The 16,311-nt window shown below is 43.0% G+C and overlaps 1 protein-coding gene across 1 annotated transcript in view; it reads left to right on the top strand.

Moving 5' to 3' along the window:
* The window catches only part of SLC4A5 (solute carrier family 4 member 5), an 82,251-nt gene that overhangs the window by 22,021 nt on the left and 43,919 nt on the right, over positions 1 to 16,311 (top strand). The gene's annotated exons all lie outside the window — the stretch shown is intronic.

Raw genomic sequence — 16,311 nt, 5'->3', positions numbered from 1 at the left:
GCTACTGTGGCTTAATGCCTCTGAGGAGCTAGTGCTTCCCATCCCTTTCTTGTCCAAGGTGGGCAAGTAAAGAGATGGAACATTGCGAAGGGTCTTCTCAGAGACCCAGTAAGGACTGAGTGCCTTCTTTCCACTGGGCAAGGTCTGCATCCAGAATCACTGGCAACAATTACCAGGACAGACCTTCCATGAGGGCCTATCACACACACCCACAGAGCCCTTGCTAAGAAATCCTCAGGGCCCTCAGAGACCCAGTTGTCTGCCACTATAGACAATAATAGTGCTTCTAGTTTCTCTGAGAATGAATCCATAGAGCCTTCTACACTATGAACTCTGTAATGAAACTGATAAACTGTAGGTTATGATGTTTCTAGAGGGAGGCTCCTCCTGAAATATAAAGGGATCTGATCTGACCGTTACCATCTGTAAGCTGGTGGGTTTCCCCATAAGCTAGGCTTTGAGGATAGCATTTGAGGAGATCCTGGAAGGGTCCTGAATGTACCTCAAACCAATAATGAGAGGACAGTAATGACTAAAAGAAGTCCAAATGGCTTAACCCAATTCCAGATGTGAAAGAGAAGTAGCTTGGGGGCCAATGTGGGGCAGGAAACAGTGGGGAAAAGAGGAGCTCAGACCTCCCTACCTCCCCTTTCTCTACCTTGCCTCCTTTAATCTTTTCTCCAGCTAACCCCATCAGGTTTCCAGCTCACTGTTGGAGGTATGACCAGCAAGCTTGTAAAAAGATCAGGGGAAAGGCTTGACCATTGGCCAACAAGTCCACCTTGGCCTGGACAGTTGTGCCGGAGACTCCTCCAGGCAAACTGCAACAGTAGAGGTGCTTAGGGCCAGGCCACACCCCCACAAAAGAATGGGAAGCATTTCCCTCAGCTGACAGGCTGTGAGATCTACTCCGGGAAGCCAGAGGTCTTAGAAGTTTCCAGAATCCAAGAATCTGCAAATCCCAGTGGGTTCTGGGGCTCCTTGGGGTAACAGGAGAAAATGATGGTGTTTCAGGGGTTGACAACCCCTCACACAGACACTCAGGCCCTGGGAGGGTTGCAGGCCTATACCCACATCAAAGAGAATGGAGGAGGGGACCCTTTAATAAAAGTACTTAATTTGCTGCAGGAGTGTTTGCTTTATTGAGTTAGGAGATTAACAGAGTAAAAATCTCAAATCCGCAAGGAATTTTCCCTGGTGGTGCTTTGTCAGGGGTTATTAGTTTGGGGGATGTTTTGAGCCCTTGGAGAAGGAGTCACCCCTGGATGGATTTAAATGGCTTTTTGAGCTCCACTAAAGCTTTGCTCCTGTGCACATGATGGGGACTGTGTGTGCAGGCGTCATTTCTAATGTGATCAATGCTGGTAGGTCAGGCTGTTAATAAGATAGATTTTTACTAACTCAGTCTCTTTAGCATTCCCAGGAGGAAAATGTAGCTGGCTGTTTGCTGATACTGACCTTGCCTGAAGGGAGGGCTGGGTCAGGTGGGTGGGGGCACCCTCCCCCCCCCTCACTTCTAGCAAACAATTTACCCAGAATTCCATCCTCTCTCAAGAGTCTGCCTGGCTGCAAGGACAGAAAGAGAAGGAGAATGACCTGGGCTGGAACCCACCCAAGTGTGGAGAGTCCTTTGAGGTTACTCAGAAATAGCTGGAGCTTAGACCCTTCCAAGAGTTCTGAAAGCAAATTCCAAATCCAAGCTGCCTCTGATCTCAACTCAGAGAAAACCAGAAGAGTGAACTTTCCAGAGGTTCTTATGAGACACATATGCATTGAGAACATTCCTGCGATGACCAGGAATGGGCAGAAAGAAGGGCAGGAAAAGTGGGTCAGCTTAGTTGGGTAGAACCATATCAGTTTAAATTCAAAAGCATCCTACATGTGGAGATGTTTGCACACTCCCGTGTGATGGAGGGGAAAGCCTGAACTTTGCCTCAACTTTGAAACTGCTCCCACTTAAGATCTTGAAGAATGCCCTCCTAGTATCATTTCCCTGATTATCTGGAGTAGAATCCACCCCCAGACCTCTGGTCTCACCACTTACCTGGGATCATGCTTGTGGGGCCAGAGCTGCCTACTTGTATGGAGTAAAGCAGAGTAGGAAGCTGAGAGCTCTTAGCACAGAAGTCAGGAAACCTCCTTCATTCATTTAACTAATATTTACAAAGTGTTTACTGTCTGTAAACCTGAGCCAGGTGCTGGAGATACAAAAATGAACATGACAGATGCCATCCCTGCTCACTTGGGCTTTCAGTCCAATGGGGCACAAAAGGCATATTATCCAAACAGGCATTTGATGAGGGGGGTTCTGTGAAAGCACAGTGTAGGGACACCTAGCCCAGACAGCAGGGGCTAAGAAGACATCCAGGAGGAAAAGGTGTTCACACTGAGACCTGAAAGCTGGGCCAAAGTTAACCAGGAGAGGGTATGGAAAGGGGAAGAGGAGAGGCCTCTGGAACACAGAGGAAGGGGCAGAAATTGCCTGTGGCTGTGCTAGAGTAAGGGCTAATCGTGGAGGGCCTATGCAGGCCATGTTGTGGAGCTTGAATTTGATGCCGAGAGCTTTGGAGGGCCACTGAGGGGGAGAGGAGCAGGATTGTCTGTTTGAGAGAGTCCGCTCTGGCTTCAGTGTGGAGAATGTATAAAAGGAGGCAAGACTGGGCCCGTTAGGAGGCTGGACTAGGTGAGAGATGAGACCCTGGACCAAGACATTGGCAGTAGGAACAGAGAAAGGGGGTGGATTTGAGACATATTTTTTTAGCATATAATTTTATATATATATTCCTTTTAGATGTATTTTTTTAGAATAGTTTTAGATTCACAACAAAATTGAGAAGGTACAGAGTTCCCATATGCCCCCTGCCCCTGAACATGCATAGCCTCCCTTGTGACTGACAGACATCCTCCATGACAGCGGTACATTTGTCACTACTGATGGGCCTACATTGACACATTATCACCCAAAGTCCATAGGTTATATTAGGGTTCACTCTTGGTGTCGTACCTACTATGGGTTTGGACAACTGTATAAAGACATGTAGCCACCATTATAGTAACATACACGGTAGTTTCACTGCCCTAAAGATCTGCTCATTCATCTCTCTCTCCTCCCTAATCCCTGGCAACCCCTGATCTTTTTACAGGATTTGAGACCTATCTTAAAGGGTAGAATTTTGATAGGACTTAATGACAGATGGCATATTGGGAAGCAGGTTAGTCAGGGAGATGCCCAGTTTTCCAGGTTGAGCAGCAGGTGGGGGACTTGTGGTAACAATTTAGGAAACACAGGAGGGGTAGCACGTTTTTCTAGTGTTGAGTGATTTGTTTTGGTGGAGGTTGTTGATGAGTTCCCTCTGGACATGTTCTGTTTGGGGAAACTCCAAGTAGAGACATCTATCAGGTCATTATATAGATATGGAGGTCTGTAGCTCAGTAGGGAAGCATGAATTTGTGAGTGATGAGCATCTGGATAGGAATTAAATCCATAGACAAGGAGACTTTCCAGGGCAGAACCCCCAGGTCACTCACATTTAAGGGATGGGCAGAGGAAATGGAATCCACAATGGACACTGAGGAGCAGCCAGAGAGGTCGGAGAGGAGCACGAGGAGTGCTGTGTACTAGAAACCAGGGGCAGGGACACATTCAGGATGGAAGGAGTGGCCAAAAGTGGGGGAGAACTGAAGAGTATCCAGAGAATGGAGAGATGAGAGCAGTCTCAGGTGGGATGGGGCAGCAGGTGGAGAAGAGAGTCAGAAGGACGAAGGTGGGTACGGTTGAACAGTTCTCGCAAGATGCTTGTCTGTGAAAGGCGGCAGTTAGAGAGGTCTCTCAAGGGAGGCTTTTGTTCTTTGTGAGCAGGAGAGATCTGAGTATGCTGACTGCTGACAGAAAGGAGCCAGGTGAAGGAGAGTGGTTTAAAGATGCAAGAGTCAGAAGAGAGCTGTTGGGTGGAGGGTGCGGGGCCCTGGGCCTGCAGCTAGAAAGGCTGCTAGCCATGTGACAGGTCCCAAGGAGCAGAGGGTAGGGCAGCTGCAGTGAGGCTTGGGGGTTCCTAGCAGAAGTGTAGGGGGCTGGTAATTGCCAGACCCATCTCTCGGAGGAGACAGGGGAGCAGAAGAGCTCCTGCAGGAGCTGTGGGTTGCCAGGTGGTTCAGAGGCAGGTAAGCAGTGCCAGGAGCCTCCTGTTCTATTGCAGTGGAGCCATGCATGGAGATTTGTGGTCAGATGAAAGTTTTTAAGGTTGTTTGACTTTGACTAGATGCTTATTTCCTGGTCTGAATAGTCACACCATTATTATCAAGCCATTTTCACATCTAATATCTAACATGGTCCTTCCCTGTCCCTCCACTAGTCAAACACTGATACCTGACACTTATGCCGGGCAAGTGGGAAATAGTGATTGTATATGAATAAGAACTTGGATCAAGCCCCAGGTAGAAGTGGGCAAAGTTCCCCCAGGCCTCAGAGGCCCTGGTTGCAACTAGTGCTCTCACCTGTGAGTTGTGTAAACACAGAATAGGGGCTATGCCAGGGTGTCTGTGCCCAGGGATTTAGTGATCACTTACAGTTAGCACACAGCTCAATGTGGGGGCTGCATGAGGCCTAACACACCAGAAGGGGCCACCTTCATAGGGCCTGCCATTGGGTGGGAGAAGCACCAGTCTGCATCTGTGTGGACATCCAGGCAGTGACACAAGGCCACCACCTGGTGGACTTAGGATGCTAAGATAGGATTAGCTGACCAGTGAGTGGGATAGGAAGGCTAGCTATGTGAGGAGAGAGGGCAGGAGTCTTCCCAGATGTGGCTTGACTGGCTGGCAGTTCCTCAGAACCCCTAGAAGCTAGTTGGCAGGAAGGGTCACCTCCCCACAACTGAGGACATCCTCAGGTGGCTCCCACAAATGCAGTTGTCAAGAAGGGAGAAACCCCACCATCAGACCACTTTGCTTGCCAAGATGCCAGTTGATTCATCCACATATATATTTGTATGTAAATATATTCATCTAAGTCCAAGTATATAATATTTTACTTTTAAATATCTATCTATAACTTTTTATTATGGAAAATTTCAAACACAAAAAGTAGAGAGAACAATATAATGAGCTCCCATGTATCTATTACCCAGCTCCGTCAAAGATTAATATCAATTTTTCTCCATCACTTTTTTTTTTTTTGCTTTTAGGAATTCCATTTTGTTGTTTGTTTTCACCACAGTGTTTTAAAGAAAATCCCAAGGGTACCTGGATGGCTCAGTTGGTTGAACATCTGATTCTTGATTTCGACTCTTGATGTGACTGAGCCCCACATCAGGCTCTGTGCTGAGCATGGAGTCTGCTTGGGATTTTCTCTCTCTCTGTCTCTCTTTCTCTCTCTCTAATAAAAAAAAAAAAGAAAATCCCAGACATTAGAAACATCTTAGTACACATCTTTATGAAATTAGACTTCTTTATAAACACAACCACAATGCCATTATATCTCCTTACAAAGTTGAGAACAATTCCTTAATATGATATTTCATCTACATTCAAATTTCCCTAATTGTCTCAAAACCTCCCTTTACTGTTGGTTTGTACAACTTCAAATCAAAACAAGGTTCACACATTGATTTTAGTGGTTATGTCTCCTGTCTTGTTAGGATAAGAACTGTCAGACTCCGAGATGCTGAAGGAATAAACTTTCCTGAAAATGTTTTGTCAGTCAGGAGCTCTTTGTGCTAAAGTCAAGAGCTTTCCCATCTGATATGTCTAGCTTCACAACCATAGTCTAAGCTCAAGTGAGCTGTCAGGGCCTGTGTAGGATGCCCAAGGGAAAGGTAATGCCCCTGTCATTGTTAGGACATTTGAGGCTGCAAGCAACAGACACCCACCCAAGCTAACCTACACAACAGGAGGAGGCATCAGCAGAACACAGGCTGACCTCATGGTACCCAGGGATGGTCAGATATCTCAAGGCTTGGTCCCAGGAAACCAAGCTGTCCTTTTTCTCTGCTTCTGGCTCTACCTCTCTCTGGGCAGCTTCTTTATTCTCTGCAGCTGGCTTCTCCCATTTGTCCCTATCCTTGGCCATTCCTTAGCTTCCGTGTTTACATCTACTCAAGGGACCATTCCACAATGCATAGCCATTTCTCAGTCCCAATTCCTAATTCTTCAAAGAGCATTGGATTTGCCCAACTTTGGTTGTCCCATCACTGTGACCCAAATCAGAGTTATGGGGAGGTATGGGGAAGGCTGGCCATGGTTTGGGGAGCATATCCCCATGTATGGAAGCAGAGCAGACACCCCAAATATGTCTTTTTCACATGTATAGTAGTGAAGATATGTGCTTTATGTACTCTAGTCTTTGGCCACAGTCATGTGTCTAATGCCAACCAGAGCTTTAAGAATTCTTCAAGTCACCATGAGAGTATATGTGGTGGAGTATTGCAAACCTGTCCCCCCTCTTAGACGAGCACCTCAGAGATCATATCCTATCTTTGTACGTGGATATCTACTGTCACTACTGCTCTATATCAATTCATAGGGCTGTGGAAAAGTGGAAGCTCTAATCTGTGGGTCTAGGAGAACTTCGGAAAGTTGATCTCATCCACACCTTTCTTCTTTCATTCTAAAAATATGTTAGGGGATGTTGTGTTAGGTCCTGTGGGAGAACTGAAATGAGTCAGGAATGAATCTCTTCTCAAGATGCTTATGATCTATTGCAGGTGTCAACAAAATTCTTATAAGGGACAGATAGTAAGTATTTTAGGCTTTCTGCTCATATATGATCTCTCCTTCCTCTTTTTCTTCTCCTTTTCCTCCTTTATTACTACCCTTTGAAAACTGTAAAAACCATTCTTAGCTAGCTGGTCATACAAAAGCAAACTGTGAGTCACTTTTAACTCATAGGACGTGGGTTTTTTGACCCCTGATTTAGTGTAAAAGGCAGGCATGTGCTCATATACATAGATAACTAAACCCAAGGGGAGTGCTGTGATGTAGTGAGAACAGACCTCTAGAGTCAAAAGATTTGCCCGTAAACATTGTCTTTTATATGCTGCATGACCTTGAGCAGGTTCCTTATCCTCTGAGTCTCCAGTCTCCTAACGTGGACAGTGTGAATAGTAACAGACCTTCCTCAAGGGGCTGATTTGAGGATAAAATGAGATAATACATGTAAAGTACTTGGTATAACGTCTGGTGCATAGAATGTGCTCTGTAAGCTTTAGCCACCGTTGTTATGGTAAGTGCCATGTGACAAATGACACAAGATGGGATGGGAGGTCAGAGGAAGGAGCAGTCTCTTCAAGCTTTGCCTTGGAAGAAGTGGCCTTTGAACTAGGGCCTGAATAGCACAGGTGAGAGAGAGAGAGCGTCCAGGTAGAGAGGAGGGCCTTTCCTGAGAGGCAGTGAGGAGCAGGTGCCAACAGACTCTGAGGGAGACTGACAAGTCTATAAATGACAGTGCTTTGGGAGTAATTACAAAAACCTCCTGGACACACAAACAAGTGGCCTTCAGAGAGATTTGTCTCCAGAAACCTTTCCCTGAAGGAGCCAGTAAGGAATTTCCTAATAGTTGTGTCTGATGGCATTCACTTAGCTCTGGGCTCCCCCTTATCCCTGAATGAAGACATGATGTACAGCAGGATGGACCCTTCACCAGATGCATGATCTTGGGCACAGAGTAACCACCCCCATCCCACTCAACAGGGCTCCTGGAATGATGCACCTCTGCCTCATCCCTGCCAGCTGACTACTGGGTACTCTTTCTGAGAAGTAGGTCTCCAGCAGTGCCCAGATTGCACTGGATAACCAAAGGCCCTTAGAGGGGACTCCTATGCTAGCAAAAGGAAAGACTTTCAATCACAGGGAATTAGTCAACCATGAAAGCATGCGGGGTTCATTCCAGAAAAGTCTATGACAGAGGTACCCACTTGTCTGGTCCCAGACCCAGGCAAATCTCATTTACAGAAATGGAAGGTTCCAGACATTTTATCCTGAGTCTTTAAACATTTGAGTCACTTAGCCTCAATTCTGATTCTATATCTTTCTGATGATAATTTGGCTTTCCCCATGCATCTGCCTGTAAGGAGAGAATGCAAGGGCTGCAAGATGACAGTACCTAACCCCTATAACCGTTGTAAATCTCATTGTAAATTTGGGCTAATACATCAATCCTTGTGAACTTGGTTAACATTAGTCAGTATCCTTGGACCTAATCATCTCTGGGACAATATGAAGACAAATTTCCGAACCTGGTCTTGGGTGGAAACAACTTTTTATATTATTTCAGATACATTTTTTTAAAATAGGCTCCACACCCAATGTGGGGCTTGAGCTCATGGCCCTGAGATCAAGAGTCGGATGCTCTACTGACTGAACCATCCAGGTACCCCACTCCACATACATACTAATGGTTTCTCACACATATCCAGGAAAATTTTTAATTGGTCCATAGAAGAATTAACACTGGCATTTGGTTTCTGCTGGAAAAGTCAAGTTCAGTTAAGTGACTCAAAGTTCAGTTAAATAGCTTTGCTGGATGATAGAGGAGAACTCACATTCACATTACTTTTAAGAAATCAATCCATTCAAGTCACAAAATTTATTACCAACTGGCCTTAGCAGCAAGCAAAAACACTATGTCTTGATACTTGGTAACTAAAACGTGGAAGTCAAGTCTTTGGACAATGGGTGATGGAGTAGGGATGAGAGAGTTACAGAATAAGGTCAGTGAGGGAGGCCATGTAGATGGAGAATTACCACAGTGTGGGCATGTACTTCTCAACTTTTAGGTGAGTAAACATAACTTCATCTAAGCAATGAATTCGTACAAATATAAGTCTTAAACGTTTCGAAGCAACATAACCTTAACATTAAAGTTCACATTCTATAGATTACATTTTTTTAATCTTTGAATTTAGGATTTTCTGAGAGGAATTTTTGTTAAGTTTATTTATTTTGAGAGAGAGAATGTGCACAAGCTGGGGAGGGGCAGAGAGAGAGGGAGAGAGAGAATCCTAAGTAGGCTCTGGGGTGTCAGCTCAGAGCCTGATGCAGGGTTTGATCTCTTTTAAGGGGAATTTTTGCAAACAAATTAACCAGGACACAATTTAATGGTGATTATATGCAAAATAAGCACAGAAAGAAAGGACCTTCACCCCAATCAGAATTTCTCCAGATTTTACTTTTATATTCTCCAGATATATTCTATATTCTCCAGATTTTACTCATATATATATATTCTATATTCTCCAGATTACTCTTAGCTAACCACACATAATGGCCTGTTCACTGTCCTCTTAAAGACCTGGGTCTTCCTTTTAAAAAGACCTGATGTCCGATTCTCAGGCCCTTGAGATTCTGATGTCATTAGTCTGGGGTTCAGCCTCAGATGTTGGAATTTGTAATAAGCTCCCAGATGACACTAATGCAGGGGAGGTGAAGAGCCACAGATGCACTAGCCAGGGCAGGGTCAGTGGGGGTTAGAATTGAAGTCTCCATCTGAGGATGGAACTAGAATTTAGGTCTCCTAGTTTTTAGCCCTTTCCAGGGCCTACAAGGAGAACCTCCCTCTTCTTCTCACATCCTGAGTTGAGTATTGGAAAGCCTTGGCTGTACTGGTAGCTTGCCCCATGACACTTTTTATCAGTCTTGGTGTAAACTGAACAGCGACTTCTCTAATTGCATCTGTGATTGAGTTTCTAGTCACAGAAAAGGCCTCAATTCCAGACCCTCTTTGCGTGACAGAGAACTGCTTTCTGTGACATGTGACTCTTTAAGGTTCTGTTCAGCTCCATCCCAGACGGGAGAAGGGCATCTGGTGCCCTGCTCTGGCCTGGACAAAATCCCTAGAGTTCTTTTCCAGCCCGGAGATTTTCTTTCCGCTTGACCTGCTTCTCCAACTCTAATTCCCCACCTTTTGAAGCCAACTGTGGTGTAAAGATCACTTTGCAATGAGTTGTTTGGGATTACACATTAACCATTTTATCAGGCTTCTGAGTGTTTTTAAGCCAGGCTTTGGTCAAAGGCTTTCTAAAATGCCCATTCCTTTATTCATTCTGAAAAGTGGTTAAACATTTTACTATGGAAAATTTAAATGTATACAAAAGTAGTATGTAGTAGAATGAATCCCCATGTACCCATCACCCAGCTTCAGTGGTTACCAGATAATTCATGGCCAATCTTGTGTCTCTACCCCCTCCTTGCTGCCCGCCCCTCCACCCACACTGGATCACACTGACACAAATCCCATACACCATATCATTCTATCTGCAAATATTTCAGTGTGTGTTTCTAAAAGATAAGGTCTCTTTCTTCCTTCCTTTCCCATTTTTTATTATGATTAAATATGGTACTATCTTAGCTATTTTTTAGGTGTGCAGTTCAGTGATTTTAAATACATTCAGCCATCACCACTATCCATCCTCATGGTTCTTTTAACTTATAAAACTGAAACCCGGTACCCGTTGAACAGTAACTCCCCCTATATTCCCCTACTCCAGCCCCTGGAAACCACCATTTTACTTTCTGTCTTCATGATTTTGACCACTCTAGATGCCTCACAGAAGTGGAGTCATACCATATTTGTCTTTTCATGCCTGGTTTATTTCACTTTGCATAATATCCTCAAGGTTCATCCATGTTGAGGGATGTGCCAGGATTTCCTTCCTTTTTAAGTCTCAATAATATTCCATTTATATATATACCACATTTGGCTTATCCATTCATCCATTAGTGGACACTTGGGTTGCTTCCACATTTTAGCTATCATGAATAATGCTGCTGTGACCATGGGTCCTGATCCGCAGACTGTCTTCAAAACCCTGTTTTCAATTATTTGGGGTAAAGGCCTCTTTCTTTTCAATACAACCATAATACCACTGTCACATATTTTTTCTAAATGACACTAATTCTTTATTTTCACAGAATTATCTAGGCAGTGTCTATATCTCCCAGATTATCTCATATTTTTAAAATATAATTGGTGCACATACTGCATTTGGGAGATCTGTCTCTGAAGCCATTCTCTACAGGTTCCTTCTCTTTCCCTTGTGATTGTTGTCATTGCTAAAGAAGCAGCATTTGTCCCATATGCTTTCCACATTCTGGATTTTGTTGTGTCTCTGTGATGGTGCTTAACCTGTTCATCTGCCCCTGTATTTCCTGTGAATAGGTGGTTGGGTCCAGGCTTGTCTAATTCCTGTCTGAGGTGTCTGCTTCTATCAGGAGGCAGCTCCTGCCTCATTGGTCTATGTGTGTGTTTGTGATGTTACTAGACTATGACGATCATTGCTTAGATCATTCTAAGTATTTTTAAGCACACTTAAGCCCTATGATTGTGTCTTTTCCCCAGTCATTTCCTCATAACTGGACTTCACCCAAAGTGATCAGTGAGGCCTCACTGCCCTCAAGCAGGAAGGAGCAAGCATTTAAAGACTGTAAGGGAACACCAGTGAGGAAACAATGGTCCCTGTCCTCAAGAAACTTGATGTCTATTTGGGGGAAGCAGGTATCTATCAAAATAACCAGGAAACACAATTGACTACAATTAACTGTTTGTTTTAGCCTCTGAGCCCCACAAGTCAGGAACGTCATGTAGGACAGTCTATTGCAGAGTTGCCTGGGTTCCATTCAGGTATTCTGATGTAATAGATCAATATAGATCTAGGAATCAAGATTTCTAGAATAGATCTAGAAATCAAGATTTTAAAAGCATCTTAGGTATTTTTCTGTGCACCTAAATTTAAGAATCATCATCCTAAGACAGTGGTTCTTTTTAGAAATTTTTTTAATGTTTATTCATTTTTTAGAGAGAGACAGAGTGTGAGCTGGGGAAGGGCAGAGAGAGAGGGAGACAGAGAATCCAAAGCAGACTCCAGGCTGTAAGCTGTTAGCACAGAGCCCAACGTGGGCTTGAACTCACAGACTGAGAGATCATGAACTCGTCAAAGTCAGACGCTTAACCAACTGAGCTACCTGGGTGCCCCCTAAGACAATGTTTCTTAAAGTGTGATCCCTAGATCACAGCATCAGCATTATCTGGGAACTTGTTAGAAATGTGCAAATTCTTGGTGTTCCCTCTCTCTCCAAAATTAATAAATAAGCTTAAAGAAAGACTGACAATGCCAGGGTTTGAGAGACTTCAGAGAGATGTGAGGTTTCCTGTACGTTGGTGGAAGTGTAAATTGGCAGAAGCTTTCTGGAGAAGAGTTTGGCAATGCATATCATACACTTAAAAATGTACAGACATAGCAGTTCCATTTCTGAGAGTTTATCCTAGGGAAATTATGGAGTCGGGCCAAGGACATTCAATCCAGCCTTGTATATGATAAAGAATAATTAGAAATAACCTAAATGCCCACCAAGTGAGGATTATTCATATCAGTTGTCATCCATTCACACAGTGAAATACTAAAGAGCCTTTAAAATGATATCAGTATTGGGGCACCTGGGTGGCTCAGTCGGTTAAGTGTCCGACTTCAGCTCAGGTCACGATCTCGCGGTCTGTGAGTTCGAGCCCCGCGTCGGGCTCTGGGCTGATGGCTCAGAGCCTGGAGCCTGCTTCCGATTCTGTGTCTCCCTCTCTCTCTGCCCCTTCCCCGTTCATACTCTGTCTCTCTCTGTCTCAAAAATAAATAAACGTTAAAAAAAATTAAAAATAAAATAAAATAAAATGATATCAGTATTTACAGACATGAAAGAATTAATGTCCAGTAGATATTCTGCCTTTTCAGTGGAGTCATTAATGCAAAATTGTGTATGTGCCCATGTACACATATGCATTTATACACACAGAGATCTATAATGGGAGTCATCAAAATATCAACCACGGTGTCCTCTGGTTGGGAGATCTTTGAATGCCTCTACTTTATTATCTTTTATTGTTTCTAAAATGACAAAAGCAATATTCTTTATTTCTACATTAATAGCTAACACCAACAGAATGAGCATTATATGTCAGGCACTGCTCTGATTGCTACTGTTAATAATTAATTAATAATATTAATTAGTTAATGCTGTTATTCCTGTAGAAAACAAAATGATAAGGTTCATAGCTAGTAAATGATGGAGCTGGGATTCAAACCTGGTTGTCTGGCTACATGAATTAACCCAAACAGAGTGAAAGTCTCTTAACCCCTCCCCCACCAGCAAACCCACTCCTCTCCCCAGAAGTAACCATCTTGTTAACCATTTGACAGGTAGCCTTCCAAAGCTTCTGCCAGGCACTTTTAGACACATGTGGCCAAACAAATAGATGTTTGTTTGTTTGTTTGTTTCTGAAATGGCATGATATTATCTATCTTGTCAGTATGCATAATTCATCCTCACACTTTTGACCTCTGAGGGGTATTCTGTGGCAGGGATGCAGGGAATCAATGTGACGATGGCCCTACTGGAAACTGGCGGTCTCTAGTTCTTCACCTCAATGGACAAGGCTGCAGTTGAGTATTCTTGTAGACATACTACTGTGATATTTCTGCATTAATTTCCTAGAAATGGAACCATTACAGCAAAAGACATGCACACTAAATGTTGAAAGCAGCTGCCCAGTCCCCACACCAAGACCATGCTGCTACACAGCATATAAACACATTGTGTTTACATACACATGCACTGTGCATGCACATCTACTAAGTTAGTGCCCTGCCTGTATCCTCTTGTGTTTTCACCAACACAGGAAGTTGTCAGCCCTTTTCATTTTTGCCAATAGGAGAAATAAAGAATGTCATTTTATCTCCAATAATGTAAATGTCCTCAATTACCAGTAAAGTTGAAAAATCTTCTTGGCCCTCTTCATTTCTTTCCAGAAATGTTTGCTCATCATTTGGGTAATTTGACTTTTTCTTATTGATATGAAGGAGTTTTGTTATAGTACAGATACCAGTTTTTTTGATGCCCTGTGTGTTGTAACAGTTTTCCCACTGTGTTGCATTTCTTTGAACTGTGTCTTATTTTGTAATATGGATGTTTTAGTTTAGTTTATTTTTATGTAACAAAATCTGTCCATTTTTCCCCTTGTGGCTTCACATCTTGTCTAGGAATTCTTTCTGTACAACTAAGAATATTAGAAGACTCTTTCATATTCTCTTCTAGTATATTTGTATTGTTCTTTATACATTTTTAATTATTTATTTGAATTGTGGTGAAATATATAAAACACGAATTTTACCATTTTAACCATTGTTAAGTGTAAGGTTCAGTGGCCTCGGGTATATTCACACTGCTCTGCAGCCATCACCACCATCATCTCCAGAACTTTTATCATCTTGCAAAACTGAACCTCTCTACTGTCTCAAATTCCCACTCCCCACTCTCCTCAGCCCCTGGTAGCTGCCACTCTGCTTTCTGTCTCTGTGAATTTAACTACCCTGGGTCTCCATGCAAGTGGAAATCATATAATGTTTATCTTTAGGCCTCGCTTATGTCACCTAGCATAAAGTTTTCAAGGTTCATCCATGTTGTAGCATGTGTCAGAGTTTCCTTTCTTTTTAAGAGTCAATAATATTCCATCATAGATTTAATTTTATGTTTAGATTTTAACCTACGTAGAATTTAATACTGTGTTTGGTGAGAAGTAGGTTGAGAGGTTAAGGGTTTTTTTTTATTTTTAGGTTGGTCATCTTTTAAACAACTCCTATAAAAACCCACATTCCCATAGGGGGCCCAGGTCTGCTTCTGGACTGTTGTTCATTGATCCTTTGGTCTATATCTAGACTGGAAATAAACTATTTTAAGTACTCCAGCTTTTCGGCAAGTTTGTTTATCTGCTAAAAGCATGTCCATCCATTCTTCTTCCTATTTAGCCTTTCTTCAACCACTTTTAGACAAACTTCAGAATTAGTCAGGGCCCCAAAATACTCTTTTAGGATTTTGACTGGAATAACTTGAAGCTACCCAGTAAGTTGGGGTTGACATCTTGCAAAATGGAGCCTGCTAACCTTGCTCTCCTGGCAGCTTTCCAGGCTGTGTGGTGCTGCCCTCTGCAGGGGAGATACGGGTCACTGCAGCCACGGCTGCCTCTGTCCAAGGCCATCTCACTCCACTCCTCAACTCAGCCTCTGATGCCAAGTCTTCCAGAAAGAACAAATTCCTACACATCCTTGGTTTAATGTCTTTCCTTCCCCAAATGACATTTGCATTTTAACATGAACTTTCAGAACCAAAACCCAGAGTGGACATGTAGAATCTTCATGCCCCGCAGTAGAAGCCATGGGGAAATACTTTTTTTGTCAGAAATGCTTTCTCTGCTGCCAGCGAACCACACCACATAAGGCAGACACTGAACACATGTGTGACCAGCCCTGAGTAACCAGGTTCCAGTTGATACTTTAAAAAATTTTTATTTAGTTAACACACAGTGCAATATTGGTTTCAGGAGTAGAATTAAGTGATTCATCACTTACATACAATACCCAATGCTCATTACAAGTGCCCTTCTTAATACCTATCACCCATCCAGCCCATCTCCCATCTACCTCCCTCTATCAACCTTCAGTTTGTTCTCTATCATTAAGAGTCTCTTGTGGTATGTTTCCCTCTCTCCTCTTCCTCCCCACCCCCCACCTTCCCATATGTTCATCCAAATTCCACATATTGGTGAAATCATGGCATTTGTCTTTCTCTGACTTATTTCGCTTAGCATAATACATCTAGCTCCATCCATGTTGTTGCAAATAGAAAGATTTCATTCTTTGTTACGGCTGAGTAATATTGCATTGTGTGTGTGTGTGTGTGTGTGTGTGTTCTTTATCGATTCATCAGTCAATGGACATTTGGGCTTTCTCCATTGTTAGTTATTGTTGATAATGCTGCTATAAACATTGGGGGACATGCACCCCTTCAAATCTGTATTTTTGTATCCTTTGGGTAAATACCTAGTAGTGCAATTGCTGGATCATAGGGTAGTTCTATATTCAGTTTTTTTAGGAACCTTCATATTGTTCTCCAGAGTAGCTGCACCAATTTGCATTCCCACCAATAGTGCAAGAGGCTTCCCCTTTCTCCACAACAACACCTGTTATTTCTTGTGTTAATTTTAGCCATTGTGACAGGTATGAGGTGGTATCTTATGGTTTCGATTTGTATTTCCCTGATGATGAGTGATGTTGAGTATCTTTTCATGTGTCTGTTAGCTATCTGTATGCCTTCTTTGGAGAAGTGTCTATTCATATCTTCTGCCCATTTATTCACTGGCTTATTTGCCTTTTGGGTGTTGAGTTTGATAAGTTCTTTATAGGTTTTGGATACTGACTTTTTATCAGATGTGTCATTTGCAAATATCTTCTCCCATCCCATAGGCTGCCTTTTAATTTTGTTGATTGTTTCCTTTGC

The sequence above is a fragment of the Lynx rufus genome, unplaced genomic scaffold (genome assembly GCF_022079265.1).
Source record: "Lynx rufus isolate CCGP_SWC_20201006 ecotype Redwood Valley unplaced genomic scaffold, mLynRuf1.p SCAF_8, whole genome shotgun sequence".
NCBI lineage: Eukaryota > Metazoa > Chordata > Mammalia > Carnivora > Felidae > Lynx > Lynx rufus.
Note: the sequence above shows the minus strand (reverse complement) of the source record. Positions and strands in the feature narration are given on the sequence as shown.